The following is a 14,673-nucleotide window of genomic DNA, read 5'->3' as shown; positions in this document are numbered from 1 at the left end:
ATTTAATTTGATTTATGAAAGACTGAACTGAATTTACTTTAAGCAAATGTGCAATCGGTTTTACTTTTAAAATAACAACAGGCCAGCAGAAGTCAGTCGCTAAGCTGAATACAGAATTCATAAAATTGCACACTGTTAATTTTGTGCTGTATCTTTAGTCACTAGTTTTGCCAGCGAAATTTTACATTACTGTAAGTAGTCTCTGTTATGCAATACAAGAATGAACAGTTACTGTGGCAGAAAATTTAGAGTGAAACTGGCATTAAAGAGTTGATTTTATGGAAAGGAGAAGGACCTGCTTGCTAATAATGTCTGAGGACAATCACAACACAGGTGCCTTACAAGTTTCAACTATTGCAAGTTATTATTCAAGTTATTCATAATTTGTGAAAGATATGTTGCTGGGCAAAGCCTCCTTATTACTATGTCTGTCAGTTAAAAGTCTTTCGATGTTGTAGCTGTGCAGAAGACGAAGAACGTAGCCGACGACAATGCTGAGCTGTCGTTGTTGCCGCTGCTGCTGTTCGATGAGAAGAACCCCGAGTCGCCTCCAGAGACACGGATAATTATGGGACAAGCAATAGATGGAATTGCAGCTTCCTCCGCCCGTCCCCTCCTACCGTGGTCCCAATACTCGCGGGTTACCAAATCAGGTGTGTCTACACTGGCGCGAGCTTAGCTGCACACCGCGTCGGCGATAGCGCCCAACAAAAGCCTCCGCTCTCTTTTATAACTCAGGCTGCTCTCCCTCCCCTCTGCTCGCAACACGACAGAGACTCTCCACACGCAAAGATAAATAACGGCACAGCTACTACCATTTCGTCGTTCCTATCGATACATTTAAGATCCCTTGGCTATTACACAGTAATTTACAATATTTTCATTATAAAGGGTGACACACGGGAGACAGACGGTTTTGAACAGCGTAGTACTGACGGTGCGGTGGTGGGAGGTGGTTGTGGTGGGGATAGTTCTGATCCACTCGACACGCCATTTCATTTACTCAGTCACTATGGAGCAGTGGGACTTGCAACGTCGAGTGTTTGTCTATGACAGTTTCGTGAAAAGTGATGAGTCTATTATTGCTACGCAGCGATTCTTTCGTGCGCTGTTTAATGTCGGTCGACATGGAGCTGTTCCGAGCCGTAACACAATCCTCAGATGGGTGGAAAACTTCAGATCAACTGGAAACATACTGGATAACAAGCATCCTGGCCCGAGACGCAGAGGAACGACACCAGAAAATGTTGAAAGGGTAAGGCAAGCGGCAGTCAGAAGCCCAGGACGGTCAGCTAGACGTCATGCTAGTGAGTTACGAATCAATCGTGAATCGGTTAGACGAATTTTGCGTAAAGAATTAAAATTCCATCCCTACAAAATGCTCGTTGTCCAACAACTTAAGGAAACTGCTGTATGAGAAGACTTCGCTTACAGAATGCAAGTGATTTTAGGACCGAATGAAAATGAAATTTTATTGATGAGCGATGAAGCTCATTTTCATTTAAACGGGACTGTGAATAAGCAAAACCTGCGTTACTGGGCTCTACAGCATCCACACCTTATCCACCAGCGTCCTCTACGCTCAGAAAAAGTATCTGCCTGGTGTCCTGTCCGCAGCTCGTGGTCGTGCGGTAGCGTTCTCGCTTCCCGCGCCCGGGTTCCAGGGTTCGATTCCCGGCGGGGTCAGGGATTTTTTTTCTGCCTCGTAATGACTGGTTGTTGTGTGATGTCCTTAGGTTAGTTAGGTTTAAGTAGTTCTAAGTTCTAGGGGACTGATGACCATAGATGTTAAGTCCCATTGTGCTCAGAGTCAGTCTGGTGCGCTCTTGGCTCTATTGGCATTATTGGACCCTATTTTTTTTTCAAGAGAACGGGGCCACAGCTACTGTTAATTCGGTTCGTTACATTCGTGTGCTTGAAACATTCTTGAAACCAGAAATGAGAAGACGATGAATCCCTTTAAAACGCGTTTGGTTCCAGCCAGGATGGGGCAACACCGCACACCGCAAACACTTCAATGACATTTCACAGACGCATGTTTCCTGGACGGATTATCTCGCGTTTTGGCAATGTTCCTTGGCCTCCCAGGTCTCCCGACTTGTCAGTATGTGGCTCTTTTCTGTGGGGGTGCCTTAAGAACTGTGTCTGTAACCACAAACCACGAAATTTTGACGAGTTGAAGAATACAATCATTCAAGAAATTGCTGCAATCCATGCAGAGATTTTAGTCCGTGTGATGGAGGATTTTGAGAAGAGACTTGAGTCCTACATTCTAAATGATGGACATCACCTTGAGGACATTATTTTTCACAAATAACTTTGTTAACTAAAATGACAAATAATGAGCTTTGATTTTGTGTAAATAAACGTGCATTAATTATTAAGTTGTCTGAGTATTATTTCATTAAAAACCGTCCGTCTCCCGTGAGTCACCCTATCAATTATATATAGTCAAAAATAGATACACTAGTAGATCGATCACGCATTAAATATAGTTTCTGTAACAGCTTACAGTGTCAGGATCAAAGGTACAGTGCAAGTTATAAACGATTATTAAAAGGCGAAAATTTTGGATGGTGCAGGTATTCTACCTGCATTTTCAGTATTATAAACTGAGCTACTTTTCTCACAATGTGTCCCTTCTATAACGTGATTTACTTCTTAAATGCATCCCCAACAAATCAGGAAGCGGTTGTTTCTCACTTCGCAATTTCTAACTGTAGGCAGTGTGGAGTCAAGCTCACTTAAAAATCGAGGTCTTCGATTCAATCTGGATGTTTTAATTTTGTTATCTCCACTACTTTTTCCTTCATCATTTCAAAAATAGCGAATTATGAACAGGCATCGTTCTATGCATGCCCTATGACCTAACCAACGTGCTTTCCAGAAATATGTAACGTCTCCATACTCTTTGCACAATTTCACTGAAAACTGTTGTAACTGATAGTTGAATAATTTGTGCATCTTCAGAAATTTTAGTAGTCATACCACTAATTTCTTCACATGTTGCATGCCTAGAAATTTATCGCAGAGGACTTCTTGATTTACAGAACAATGAATCTCATGTGTCTATCATTGTAATTTTCAGCTCTTTGATTGTCAACTAAATCTTTAACCTCTGTCTGCATGGGACTGTGATATCGTGTAATAGCAAATTTGATGTACCCAACACTTATGAGACTGCACAGTTATTGAGAATTCTCATCCCTCTCTTTTGTCATACCCACTCATTTTTAGCTTCCAAATACGGCGTGGTGGCAGACATTGCCGTAACCCCAGTGTTCGCAGAAGTACGTGTTAGTGGTTAGTCATCTCACTTTCTCTTAATAGGAAGTCCCAGGTTCGCTCTTCCGCCAAGTATTCCACGGGTCTGTCTCCTGTTTCCTTGAATAGTCAGTGAGAAACTCTCCGTTGAGCTGAAAACATCGCACAAGTGGCACTCCATACCGCGCGTGGTCAATCATAAACGTATTTACTTTGTCGTATCTCCGTTTGCTTTTACCGTTGTATGTGGTAACCGTCACTGCTTACTGCTGTAAGTGCAAAGCACATAATTACGTCTTTTCGGCTTTCTTGAAGAATACTACATAGACCGTGCAAAAATTAAGAATTTGCCGAAGAACTACCTAGTACGAACTAATACCGAAACTACATCTCCATCTACAGCTACATGGATACTCTGAAAATCACATTTAAGTGTCTGGTGGAGGGTTCATCAAACCACATTCTCAATAATTCTCTATTATTCCAGTCTCGTACACAGTGAGGAAAAATCGAACACCTGTGTCTTTCCGCGAGAGTCTGATTTCCTTTATTTTATCATAGTGATCGTTTCTCCCTATGTACGTCGGCGTCAAAACATATTTTCGCATTTGGAGGAGAAAGTTGGTGATTGAAATTTTGTGAGAACATCCTGCCAGAACGAAAAACGCCTTTTTTTAATAATGTCTTCCCCAAATCCTGTATCATTTCATCTGCATCTACATCTACAACCATACTCCACAAGCCACTTGACGGTGTGTGGCGGAGGCTACCTTGAGTATCTCTATCGGTTCTCCCTCCTATTCCAGTCTCATATTGTTCGTGGAAAGAAAGTGTCATATGCCTCTGAGAGGGCTCTAATCTCTCTGATTTTATCCTCATGGTCTCTCGACTCGAGTAGAGTCCATGTATTGTGATACAAGCTCATTAGTAATACTCCTCTTGCAGACAATGTCGGTAATCTAACTATTACAAACTTTACCCTCAGTGCTAGTCCCGCTTTAGGCAGTAATCTGATCGCTATGTACTGTCGTAATCTGCTGTGAACTACACGCGCTATGCGAATATACTGACAGACGCCAAACTGGGTGGTTGATCAGTAAGGCCGCCTGGTCGTCGGCGTCAGCCTATAAACGTGCTGGCGGCGTGTTGCTTGTCAGTGAGTCTCTGGCGTCTGGCATGATAGGTGTGTTTGATCCAGCGCCTACTTATCGATCTTTGCACTCCATCTTTGCCGACTAGTGTACTGGCGACAGCTTACGCCAGCACACCTGTAGTAGAAATCGAAGGCACCATGGTAGATGTGGAGTATGGGAATAGTGTTTCGGCCTACCTATGTCTCTCCGTGCTTGATATCTTTCCAGACGATGCTTGCATCTCCGAGCAGGGTACGTGTGTGTGTCACAAGCACAGAACCATGGTACAGTATTTGAGGTGCAAGATAGTGAGCTGACATTGATGTCTTGGTCATGTAACTAACTATTTCGACGTCAAAGACAAATATTGCTATTATTTTTCTACGGCGATGGCTGATGTGAATTACGACATTCTGTTTTTTATCACCACCTCTTCTTGGTTAGCTTCTTGCTCGCAGCATTTTACCATGTAACCAACCTTGTACTAATATTCAATTAGCTGAATAGTAATGCTTTTAATCTGCACCTTTCTCTCTGTTTCCGTTTCAAATGGCTCTGAGCACTATGGGACTTAACATCTATGGTCATCAGTCCCCTAGAACTTTGAACTACTTAAACCTAACTAACCTAAGGACATCACACAACACCCAGTGTTTCGCTTTCAAAACATTGTGATTATCCTTGCCAACAATGACAACAAGATTTATCGTTTTCAGTGTAATTGATGTTGAGAGGAGTTCAGTTTGGTGATGTATCGATTTGCACGCCAACCACACGCCATTTCCTGCGTATTTGCACATCGAAGCAAATTTACTTCAAGAAGACTGACATACATTATTCCAAGTAATGCCAAAATATTTGTTTCATCACGTTTGATACAAACGCAGTCCGCAGCCACCGACGTTATCTGCTCGCCAGCTAATGGTTCGGCACCTAACCACCGCCGTAGGATCTGTGATGTAATGGAAATACTGGGTTCATCTTCGATTTACGTATTTGATTCCTGTGCTGTCCACTGCGATTCATCACAACTTCTGAATAATCAAGATGCTGAAGACTGCTACGAAAAACAGTTTTTCAATTATAGCCTCACTCTGTCCTTTTTGTTGCGGATGAGTTAGAGCCAACAAGTTCGCCTGATCTGAACACAGTGGAACATATTTGGGACGCTGCTGGCTGCCACATACTTTGGGAAAACTACCAAGAACTTGTCGAAATGATGCCATTTTGAATTGAGAGCATATTGCGTTCCAAAGAGGTACCAACACGCTACTGAGCTGCCGGTCGCCATGTTTTGGTCCATCAGTGTACGCACTGGGTAAAATTTTGACTGACTGCGGTATTTCGTGTTTTTTTTGGGGGGGGGGGGGGGGGGGGAGTGTGGTCACCAGTCTTCTGACTGGTTTGATGCGGCCCCCCAAGAATTCCTCTCCTGTCCCAACCTCTTCATCTCAGAGTAGCACTTGCAACCTACGTCCTCAATTATTTGCTTAACGTATTCCAATCTCTGTCTTCCTCTATAGTTTTTGCCCTCTACAGTTCCCTCTAGTGCCATGGAAGTCATCGGTCCACCTAATTTTCAACATTCGTCTGTAGCAGCACATCTCAAATGCTTAGATTCTTTTCTGTTCCGGTTTTCCAACAGTCCATGTTTTACTACCATACAATGCTGTACTCCAGACGTACGTTCTCAGAAATTTTTACCTCAAATTAAGGCCTATGTTTGATACTGATAGACTTGTCTTGGTCAGGAATTCCCTTTGTTAGTCTGCTTTTGATGTCGATGTCCTCCTTGCTCTGTCCTTCATTGGTTATTTTACTGCCTAGGTCGCTGAATTCCTTAACTTCATCTACTTCATGATCATCAATCCTGTTGTTAAGTTTCTCGCTGTTCTCATTTCTGCTACTTCTCATTACTTATGTCTTTCTTAGATTTACTCTCAGTCCATATTCTTTACACATTAGACTGTTCATTCCATTCAGCAGATCATGTAATTTTTCTTCACTTTCACTCAGGATAGCAATGTCATCAGCGATTCGTATCGTTGATATCCTTTCACAATGAATTTTAATTCCACTCCTGAACCTTTCCTTTATTTCCATGATTGCGTCTTCCATGTGCAGATTGAACAGTTGCAGGGAAAGACTACATGCCTTTTAATCCAAGCACTTCGTTCGTTCTTGGTCGTCGACTCTTATTATTCTCTCTTGGCTCTTGTAAATATCGTATTTTCTCTGTAACCAGTCTTTATCATTGCAGTATTGTAGTTTTTGTTGCTAAAACTTGCAAATGTTGATCATCAGCGCTAGTTGAGAAACAAATTGAAATGCTGCAGCAAACCGTTCTTGTACTTCTCACTTATCGCGCGTTGGTTGTAATGTTTCTAATATTCTACCTGAGGATGGCAGTGTGGACTATTGAAATGGGTAGTGGACAGATAAATAAGCGACTGTCACGTTTAATGCAGCAAAACGTTGTTTGTGTTTCTCACTTACCGCACGTGGGTTGTAATGTTTTTAATCTTCCATCTGAAGATGGTGGTGCGGACTACTGAAACGGGCAGTGGAGAGATAAATAAGCTACTGCCGTGTTTAACTTCGGCAGTGCCTCCCAAGGCTCTTCGGTGAGCTACACAAATCTCCCGAGTGCCAGAATCCCTCTACCACATGCAGAAGCGCTCACGCCAACTTCACGGAAATAGCGAAGCCCGGATAACAGGTATGGCTCTGCAGTCTGGCGCTTTGGCCCAGTTCCAGCACGTGTTGCTGAAAGTTAGCGACTCACGTCGCGGTATGCTGTTACCTCACGTATAGAATGCGTTCGCAAACAGATGTCGCAGAACCCGTGTCGCAATCTCCTACAGAACCCGCCAGAAAGGATGACGTATTCATGGAAAATGTCAAGAGAAATATATCTGGCTTTCGATACTTTTCATTTCCATATAGACATGAAAGCAAACTTCCTTCGCACCTGAATAACCGAAGTTAAATCTTCTACGACACACGTATGAACGAGGAATGTTGCTCCTGCTTCGTCGTCCCCTGTATTTCCACGTTATTTATTTACTTATCTTTCGAAATTCACGTTTGAAAGCACACGAAAATAAAGCAGGAATGAACACTAACGGAACCAAGACGGAATTCAAGCTGATTTAAGATTGAAAACACACAAGTTAGACTCGCCAGCGAATGGAGTAAATATCAAATTATAGCAGAATCTGAGATACTCTCGGAAAGTGCGATGAATCAGGTGCCAATTTAATGGGGACGATAGAAGTAGGAGAGAGGCGAATTTTACTGTCTGTGAATACGCCATTAATTCAAATGGTTCAAATGGCTCTGAGCATTATGGGACTTAACATCTGAGGTCATACTTAAAAACTACTTAAACCTAACTAACCTAAGGACATCACACACATCCACCCCCGAGGCAGGATTTGAACCTGCCCGCATCTCGTGGTCGTGCGGTAGCGTTCTCGCTTCCCACGCCCGGGTTGCCGGGTTCGATTCCCGGCGGGGTCAGGGATTTTCTCTGCCTCGTGATGGCTGGGTGTTGTGTGATGTCCTTAGGTTAGTTAAGTTTAAGTAGTTCTAAGTTCTAGGGGACTGATGACCATAGATGTTAAGTCCCATGGTGCTCAGAGCCATTTGAGTCGAACCTGCGACCGTAGCAGCAGCGCGGTTCCGGACTGTAGCGCCTAGAACCGCTCTGCCACAGCGGCCGGCATTACATCTCGATCCAAATACGAGTAATACAGAAGAGAGAAGACAGATCGACGTCTACAATACCATTGCCTCGTTGCGAAACATTGACAGCTAAGAAATCTCAAAGAACGACACACTATGTCTTCGATAAGATGGTGATACAGCGAATCCTTATATTTCTTAAAAATTGAGGAAACTGGAGACAGTGGCTGAATAAAGGAGCACAACGTACGGTAGGTCAATATAGGATTAGAAACAGTGCTAGGAACTTGTAAATTCGTAGGGGTTAAATACATGGTAATGATGTACAGGGGACCCAAAAGTCCGATAACATTTTAAAACGATCTAATTCACGGAATAATATAGGTAGATAGATAAAAATTTACACACATGCTTGAAACAACATGTGGTGTTATTGAAACCAAAAACGAGAATGCAAAAACCGGCCAACAGATAGCGCTGGACAACAACACGTCAATGACGCAGCATGGAAATCGTATTTAAAATGAGCTGCAGTGAGAGAGAGAGAGAGAGAGTTAGGTGATCCAGCATCCGCGACATGTTGCCTTTACCGGAAAAGGCACTGTTAGTGAAGCTTTACTATCGTATCACAGTGGAGAATCTATTACTGCAGCTCTACCACCCTGTCGTCATAAGAAGGATATTCGAAGTAAATGACTTGGGACGAATATATATATAAAGCTGGGAATATAAGACGGTCAGGAACCGTGTCTGGGTGGCCGAAGAGTTAAGGCAATCGCTCATGAGAAGCAGTATATCCGAGATAGAGTCCCGGTCTGGCACAACTTTTCAACTTTCACCATTGCATTACCACAAAGCACTGTGCGGCTGGAAGTCATAAACACGCACCCATCCCCTCCCTTTCTTCTCCCTTTCTCAATTTCATAGACAACCTGTTACAAGCGTCACTGTAAAAAAATGAAGACGAAGATCGTGGCCATGGATTGTTTAGATAATCGACCTCTTAGTGGGCGACCAGACAGTTCGGGAAAAAATGCAGACTTTAGCGGGTTCATCTCCGCTTTGTGAAGTCAAAGATTGTGAAATCGGACGTCGCACCGGCATCCTGTTTTGAGAGCTCTAAGGCGTATCCTCCAGTGCTATCCGTATAAAATCCAGCGTCACCGTGAACTGTTAGCCACCAATTTTGTGACAAAGAGAGTATTTGTGGCGTGGGAACTTCAAAAAAGGAGGAACATAACGATTGGTTGTCTAACGTATTGTGAACCGACAGAGTCCATTCCCCACTCCAAGGGTCTGGCAACACCCACAACTGCAGAATTTGCGCTACCTAAAATCCTACAACTCTCGTGGAAACCTCATAGCATGACGATAAATCACTGTGCTGTGTGGCTTTAATGCATCAGTCCGGATCGGACATGCGGGGTGCTACTTTTCAAACTGTCTGCGTGATAGAGGCGAGGTACGCCGATATGTTACAGAATTGCATCATCCCTAGGTGACAGATAAACACCTGCTTGAACGTACAACTTGTATGCAGATGGCGTTCCGCAAGTGTGCTACAAGACTGAAAGATCTCTTGCGGGACATCGTTTGATGTGAATCGCGTGCTGAGACGCCTCGTCCGTCGTGCTAGGACTCTCAGGCCCCCAGATCTCATTGTGTGCGATTATTGGTTGTCGTGTTACCTGAAATCGCAATTCCACTGCGACTGTCCGACCTGGTTAGGTATGCTAAAAGACAATATCCGACAGCAGTTGCTCACTATATCTACTCATGTGCTGTGTAGTGCTATTCACAACAAAAATTAATCGTCATCCTAGTCATTTTGTATTATGTGAATCATCATTATTGGTTATTTTTGCATCTTTTCTTTCTGTTTCAATAAAACCCCATGTCATCTGAAGTATGTCTCTCAATTTTTGCCCACCTACCTACATTACTACGTCAGCTCTTGAATTTTGAAATGTTAACTGACTTTTGGGACACCTTGTATAAATGGAGGGACGAAAAACTTCTCTTGTGGACATAAATAGGTATAAATCAGGTATGGTTCGTGTGTAAAACGTGCTGGAAGATGAAATCGCCGTCAGGGATACCATCAAGCATGATGGAATGCTTCTGGTTCGCAAGAATGTTCACGAGATCCACAGCTGTCGAAGTGCTTACAGTCACTAGTACAGGTGTCATCGAAGACAAGGTGAGTGCCGCCCATAGCTTTATTCTTTCCCCGGCGACGAGACACGTTCCCGTTGACACGCCGTTGCCTGGGAACAAATACTGAGCTGAGAGGTTCCGACCGCCGCATAGTCACCGGCTCCTCCCTCGGACACGGCAACAAGTACCGGGTCGGTTTTAGCCGAAATCAACGAGTTAGAAGTGGCTTTGCAAATAAGTCTGGGGAAATCTTCGCACCGTTTGGCTTTTGAGACAGGTGCGTCAGAAGAACCATTTCACAGAGTTCTGGAGGGATTCGAAAATTGGAAACTTATGGTAAGGTCATATGGGACCAAACTGCTGAGGCCATTGGTCCCTGAGCTTACACACCACTTAACCTAACTTAAACTAACTTATTCTAAGGACAACACACACACCCATGCCCGTGGTAGGACTCGAATCTCCGACGAGGGGAAGCCACTCGAGCAGTGACAAGGCGCCTCGGACCGGGCGCCTACCCCGCATGGGGAGGAATTCAAAGTGAACCCTTCCAGAGTAACGGTAGCGTCCAGGAGGCAGCAGCGTCATCTGGCAAGGAATGTCTGCCAATCGGACACAAGCACGGTGCGTGCAGTATCAGTGAGCGTGCTGTCTGTGTGTAGAATAGGGAAGGTGCGCGATCTATCTCAGTTCGACCGAGGGCAGACTGTGATGGCTGGGAGGCTCAGCAAAGCATTACGGAAACTGCCAGACTTGTCGGGTGTTCGAGGAGTGCTGTGGTGAGTGTCTTCAATACGTGGCGAAACGAAGGTGAAACCCGTCCAGACGTCATGGATTTGAGCGCCCACCTCTCATTAGAGACGTCGGATGTTGTAGGCTGGGCAGTGTAGTAAAACAGGACGGGTGGAGAACTGTGGCGGAACTAACGCCAGATTTTAATGCTAGGCAGAGTACAAGTACGTTTGAACATATAGTGCACCCGATACCCCAGACGATGGGCCTCTGCAGCCTACGACTCACGCATGTGACAATGTCAACACCACCCCATCTGCATCTACGACCGAACCGGGCAAATGTCCATCGACACTGGACGTTAGCGCAGTGACAGAGCGTTGCATGGTCTGATGAATCCAGGTCCTTGACAGTTCTACTGCGAGACGCAGACAAGCTGATGGCGGCTCCATTATGCTCTGGGGAACATTCACAAGGTCATTCATAGGTCCTGTGAAGCTCGTGCAAGGCACCATGACGGCCAAGGTGCAGATCAGGTACACCCATCCATTACGATCATGTTTCCCAAAGGCAGTGGCATTTTTTCAATTTTTAAACAACATAATACTCATTTTAAGAAAGCCAGGAGTGTGATGGAGTGGCTCGAGGAATACAGTGGCGTGTTCCAATTGATGTGCTGGGCACCCAGTTTGCCAGATCTGGACCCGATCGAACACATCTGGGATGTGATTAAACGTGGCCTCAGAGCTCATTGCCCACCTCTCCGGAATTTATGAGAATTAGGTGACGTGTGTGTGTGTGTGTGTGTGTGTGTGTGTGTGTGTGTGTGTGTGTGTGTGGGCGCGCGCGCGCAGATGTGGTGCCAACTCCCTCCAGCGAACTTCGAAGGCCACATTGCTTCCATGCCACGACGCATCACCACTGTTACTCGTGACAGAAGTGATCATTCCGGCTGTTAGGTAGGTGGTCATAATGTTCTGGCTGACCTGTGTCTATTGATACCATCAGAGGTCCTATTACAGTACCCTGTGTCGAATCTGATGCTACAAGCAGCGGTCAAGAAGTTTCCGTTCAAGGCTATACAATCCGGAACTGGTACGCCAATCAGGGAAAATCGGTATGCGCGTTCATGGAATTATCCTGAAGATACGTTTTCGGTAAAACAACGTGTGCTGCTGCTTGAAGAAGTCCGTAACTGCCTGCTGCGGACCGTCATCCAGCATGAATCGTCAACCTTTCAAGGCCTTTTCTTGCGACCGAAGGCGTGATAATCGCAGTGGCAGATACTCTAAGGCGGCTGCTCGAGCGTCTCCCATCTGAGTTGTCCGCAATGGATCAGGCTGGCCTTCCGGATCGACAGGAGTCTTGTGTCGAATCACGACCAGCGCCGAAATTGGCGGACCATTCCACAACGTTAGTTTTCGTCAGACATGCTGGCTCATTCATGTTCTTCGTTCCCCATTGTATATCTACTGGCGTTTGACTTCGGCATCCAAGAAAAGATGGACAGTACGTTGGTCCTGTTTGGATGCATTTGGTAATAACATCGCCACAGTTCACGTTTCCACATTTACCGCACGCACGTCGAAAAGACAAGAACGTGTCACTAAACCCTGGCCTACATGTCGGTGCTTATATCCCTGCATCGAATTCGCGTTATATTGCAATATACGCCCCAACAACGCTGACAAGCGAAAACTTTTTGATCGCCCTTTATACTTTCGTTTCTGTTGAACATTAGTCCTTCCGTATAATACACTGCCTTCTGTTACTCACACATTCGTCGGGACACTCACATATTTGCGAAAGTACTACGTATAATTCTACACTACTGGCCATTAAAATTGCTACACCAAGAATAAATGCAGATGATAAACGGGTATTCATTGGACAAATATATTATACTAGAACTGACATATGATTACATTATCACGCAATTTGGGTGCATAGATCCAGAGAAATCAGTACCCAGAACAACCACCTCTGGCCGTAATAACGGCCTTGATGAGCCTGGGCATTGAGTCAAACAGAGCTTGGATGGAGTGTACAGGTACAGCTGCCCATGCAGATTCAGCACGGTACCACAGTTCATCAAGAGTAGTGACTGGCGTATTGTGACGAGCCAGCTGCTCGGCCACCATTGAGCAGACGTTTTCAGTTGGTGAGAGATCTGGAGAATATGCTGACCAGGGCAGCAGTCGAACATTTTCTGTACCCAGAAAGGCCCGTACAGGACCTGCAACATGGGGTCGTGCATTACCCTGCTGAAATGTAGGGTTTCGCAGCGTAGAGCCACGGGTCGTAACCCATCTGAAATGTAACGTCCACTATTCGAAGTGCCGTGAATGCGAACAAGAGGTGACAGAGACGTGTAACCAATGGCATCCCATACCATCCCGCCGGGTGATACGACAGTACGGCGATGAAGAATACACCCATCCAATGTGCGTTCACCGCGATGTCGCAAAACACGGATGCGACCATCATGATGCTGTAAACAGAACCTGGATTCATCCGAAAAAATGACGTTTTACCATTCGTGCACCCAGGTTCGCCACTGAGTACACCATCGCAGGTGCTCCTGTCTGTGATGCAGCGCCAAGAGTAACCGCAGCCGTGGTCTCCGAGCTGATAGTCCAAGCTGCTGCAAACGTCGTCGAACTGTTCGTGCAATGGTAGTTGTCTTGCAAACGTCCCCATCTGTTGACTCAGGGATCGAGACGTGGCTGCACGATCCGTTACAGCCATGCGGATAAGATGCCTTTCATCTCGACTGCTGGTGATACGAGGCCGTTGGGATCCAGCACTGCGTTCCGTATTACCCTCCTGAACCCACAGATTCCATATTCTGCTAACAGTCATTGGACCACGACCAACGCGAGCAGCAATGTCGCGATACGATAAACCGCAATCGCGATAGGTTACAATCCGACCTTTATGGAAGTCGGAAACGTGATGGTACGCACTTCTCCTCCTTAAACGAGGCATCAGAGCAACGTTTCACCAGGCAACGCCGGTCAACTGCTGTTTTTGTATGAGGAATCGGTTGGACACTTTCCTCATGTCAGCGCATTTTAGGTGTTGCCACCGGCGCCAACCTTGTGTGAATGCTCTGAAAATCTAATCATTTGCATATCACAGCATCTTCTTCCTGTCGGTTAAATTTAGCGTCTGTAGCACGTCATCTTCGTGGTGTAGCAATTTTAATGGTCAGTAGTGTATTTTGGTTAGTAATTTCTGTCTAGATATAATTACCAAACTTACAGCCTAGTCTACAAATAAGACGCGAGTTGTTCAACCGTATGGGAGACCTCAGAGATAGGAGTGTCACAAGTTCAAATATTCAAAAAATACGATACAAAGAAAGTAGCCTCCTGATCGCTGTTTCATGTTTGTAACAAAAATGAGGCTCGAAAGTCGCTTTGCACTCGCGTGAGCTCTTGGCACTATCCAGACATTTCTAGAGATTGTAGAGCATTCAGCAAGCTATTACCGTCACTGTTGCTGTTCAGATTATATGTCTGCTGCGCCCAATCCAGCAGTTGTCTCGTTACCTGAAACACACCAAATTCATCAGAGAGGTTAGTTCGATTGCGACACAAACTTTTCACTGTCGAAGCATAAGGCAAATTCCTTGAGAAAACTGTAAAATCACAAGAAAATTGAATGAATAGCCTTTTTCACCTGCAGGAGGTAAAAT

Source organism: Schistocerca americana, chromosome 7, assembly GCF_021461395.2.
Source record: "Schistocerca americana isolate TAMUIC-IGC-003095 chromosome 7, iqSchAmer2.1, whole genome shotgun sequence".
Classification (NCBI taxonomy): Eukaryota; Metazoa; Arthropoda; class Insecta; order Orthoptera; family Acrididae; genus Schistocerca; species Schistocerca americana.
The sequence above is the reverse complement of the archived record's forward strand: the minus strand, read 5'-3'. Positions refer to the sequence as shown.